The sequence below is a fragment of the Meriones unguiculatus genome, chromosome 17, assembly GCF_030254825.1.
Source record: "Meriones unguiculatus strain TT.TT164.6M chromosome 17, Bangor_MerUng_6.1, whole genome shotgun sequence".
In the NCBI taxonomy this organism is placed as follows: Eukaryota; Metazoa; Chordata; class Mammalia; order Rodentia; family Muridae; genus Meriones; species Meriones unguiculatus.
Genome location: NC_083364.1, coordinates 92,226,838 through 92,230,584, shown reverse-complemented (window position 1 = coordinate 92,230,584; position 3,747 = coordinate 92,226,838). Strand labels below are relative to the sequence as shown.

The 3,747-nt window shown below is 45.7% G+C and overlaps 1 pseudogene; it reads left to right on the top strand.

The window, feature by feature from the left end:
* Positions 1-800: 800 nt before the first annotated feature.
* On the top strand, positions 801-3,747 carry LOC110563718 (ATP synthase F(0) complex subunit C1, mitochondrial-like; annotated as a pseudogene).

Sequence of the window (3,747 nt, the reverse complement as noted above, 5' to 3'; positions counted from 1 at the left end):
CATTCCACACCAAACATGCAATTACTCTGTAACATGTCACAAATGTCACTGAGGTTGGTTTCCTTACAAATGAATGAATTACTCATATCCATGAGCACCAATTACACAGTGGTTATGCTGGATGAGGTAGGCTTGGGTGGATTTGGTTTCATTTCTCTCTTTCTGATCCCAGATTACTACAAAATATGTGTAACTGAGAGATGGCATAAGTAGGGGTTGAATAAAAAGCTACCTGAGTTGTTGGCACTAAAGACAAAGGAGAGTTAATTTAGAAGCCAGGCTCGCATAACTGAATGTGGCTTGCACTATGTCTGGTGTCTGCCTTCAAAGGACTAGGTTCAATTATGGTCCTCTGATTTTTTTTTCCTTTTTCAAAAGAAAGCACAACTCTGCAATTTTATGAGAAATATCTTAGTATTGTGAATTGATTATGAAACGTTTTCATGGGCTTAGGTGTTTGAATACTCTCTCCTCAACTGGTGGTGCTCCTTGGAAAGTTCGTGGAATCTTCAGGAAGTAGGGCCTTGCTGAAGGAAGTGGATCACTGAGGATGGGCCTACTTCCTGTTTTGTCTCTTCTTTCTGACTGTATATTTAGTATAATAAGACGGCTTCCCTTTCCCATTGCCACACCTTTCCTACCATGATAGAATGTATCCCCTGAAACTGAAAGCCAGAGTAACCTCTTCCTCAGGTATTTTGTCACAGAAACGTAGTGAGTACAGGCAGTTCTTCCAATACTGGCAACAAGCATTAGCATGTTAAGCCACGGGGCAAGCCAAGCCACCAAGAGTCTCAAGGATGTGTGACTCAGCCAAGCTCTGCCGCTCTTCATCTTTGGTAGAAGCCCCTCATTGGAGAGACAAGGTAAGCAATAGCTAGGAACAAGTAAGACGCCGAGGTTTGCCTGGACCTCTTCAGCTGTGGTCCCTTCACCAAAGGTCAGTGAGGTCCCCTCTTCTGAAGGAGGAAGTTGACTTTGGCACTTCCCTGGGACTGAACTGAGAGGTGCTTATTCAGATTGGATGGTGGCACACTCCGGGCCTGTCTTGCCCTTTCTCCTTTCTTTTGCATTCTGAATGGAATTTGTGTGTTCCCCAAGGGTTTTGTCCCCAGATGGTGATGCTGCGAGTTGGTGAAAGCTTGAAGAGGTGGGGTACAGTAGAGGGTGGAAACTCACTGGGTGTGGCCCTCAGATAGAACTAATGTGTTCTCCCTGAACCCCGGTGCGTTCTCACAACTGTGGGCTTTTACAAAGCAAAACTGTCCGGTGAACTTGGTCTTCTCTGCATTTAGCTGTTCTCTTGTGTCTCTTTGATGTGAGGTAGCCAGGGTGCTTGACAGAAACTGAACAGATAAAGCCATTTCCTTGGAAAGTTTTACCTCAAAACTTTAAGCTACAGAACATTCTTTTCTTTATTCAATACTCATGCTCAGGTATTTTATTATACAAAAGGAATGCCTGTCATCTTGCCTATCTTGATAGCTGATCGTCACTGAGCTTCTGCCTCCTCGGCTTGACGTTTCCCTCTTCTCTCTGTCTCCTCCCTATATTCCAAGTCATTGTACCTCAGTGGACAAGGCCAGTATGCTAGCAATATTGGATGGACATTCCCTCATCATTTCAAAACAACTTTCTTGGAGAGGCTGAGGACGTGGCTCAGTTAGCAGAGTACTGGCTTAGGATGCAGGATAGGTTTCATCCAAAGAGGGCATGGTGGAACACACCTTCAATTCCAGCACTCAGAAAGGTAGCAAGATTAGAAATTCAACATTGTCTTCAGCTACGCTGTGAGCTTGAGGCAGTCTGGAGTTCATGACACCCTAAACAAATAAATAAACAAACAAGTGTGTTATTTGAGGAAATAAATAGAGACGTTATTTGGGGAAGCACCTTCTAGTCCTGCCTTGCATCTATTTTTCTGAGTTAGCATCAGTGGTTTCCCATATATATATATCTGTGTGTGTGTGTGTGTACGTATGTACGTATGTATTTTTTCAAAACAGGGCTTCTCTTTGTAATGTTGGCTGTTTGGGACTCACCTTGTCGACAGGCTGGCCTCAGACTCACAGAGTGCTGGGATTACAGGCGAGCACCACTGCACCCAGCTGCCTTTTTTTTTTTTTTAAATGGGAGGGATTATTGTGTCTTTGTTCATTAGGAGCTGGTGATTAAAAATGAATTATAATAATGCTCAAGTACTTCATGTCCACTCAAGCATTATCTTGGGGTGATAAATAAGCATAAAGAAAAACTAATTGTTAATGTTTTCTGTCTCTTCCAGCAGCCTAGGGAAATTACACAGGAGGGATAAGTCAGCAAAGGAGACAGCCGCTGGGTGGCTGTGCTTTGCTGTGCTTTGTGTTATCAGATTTTATGTTAGAGAATTGGGGCTTGATCCATCAGAAGAAATCCATTTGCCATTAACGAGGTCTGGAATGTGTTTGGAGAGAATAAAAGCAAGGCTTGTTTCATAGAGAAAAAAAAAAAAAGCTAAAGCAAGCCTGTGTGCTGACAGCAAGGAGGCTCCTGTAGGTGGCGCTGTGTCCTGGGTGTAGGGAGGCCGGAGAAAAGGCTGCCTTCCCCAGCTCAGGGCTGTCCACCATGGGTCCTGGTCACAGCCCTCCTCCTCCCCACCCCCAGTGCCCTTCCTCAGGGCTAGGAATGTACACACTTATTAACGTCAGATGTGCGTGGAGTCCACACACCAAGCTTGAGCCTTTGTTTTTGTGTTGTTGCATCGGGCAGGCAAAGGCTTTGCTCGCTACTGAGCTGCATTCTCAGCTCACTCTTGTAAAATGTTTATTATTACCTTTACTTAATTATTTACATACTTATTTATTTGTGTGTGCACATATATGTGCCTTGGCACCTGTATGGAAGTCAGAGGGTAACTTGAGAATGGGTTCTCTCCTTCCAACCATGTAGTTCCTGAGGACTGAACTCAGGTCTTCAGGAAACAAAGTGCTTTCACCTACTGAGCCACCCCATCTGGCCCCACAGCTCTTTTTATTTTCTATTTGGAGACATGTTCTCACTAAATCTCCAAGGCTGTGATCTTTTCCAGCTTCCCAGTACCTGGAACAATAGGTCTGCATGACCAGGCTGAAATAATCTTTCTCCTTCCCCTCTCCCTCTTCTTTCCCTGCCTCTATCCCTCTTCACCCCGAGACAGGGTCTTATAGATAGCCCGGGTTAGCCTGGAATTCACTATGTAATGGTCTTGAACTCCCAGATCCTCCTGAACCTGGGGGTACAGGTCTGTTCCCCTAGCCTGGCTTCTCACAGGCTGTGAAAGAAACACTTAGAGAGCTGAGCCCTGAGATCAAGGGCTAAAGCTGGGAGATTGGAAAACGCAGAGCACCAAGGCACCCCTTGTCTCTCCAAGTCTGATTGCTCCTGTACCAGGGGTCTAATCAGGCCCATGTCTTCCTCCCTCCTGAGCAGGCCAGAGGCCCCCTCTAAACAGCAGCTCCCCTCTCCAGGTGGCCAGACAGGAATTCCAGACCAGTGTTATTTCCTGGGACATTGACACAGCAGCCAAACTTTTTGGTGCTAGGGCCGCCACAGTTGGGGTGTACTGGACCAGAGGCTGGCATTCACAGTGTTTGACATAGCCAAACATAATTGGCATAGCCAATTGTCAAGCAGCAGGGCTTCTCCTAAGCCATTCTGGGCTTTACCCTGTCTGAGACCATGGGGCTCTTCTTTTTGATGGTCACCTTCCTCATCATCTTCACCATGTGA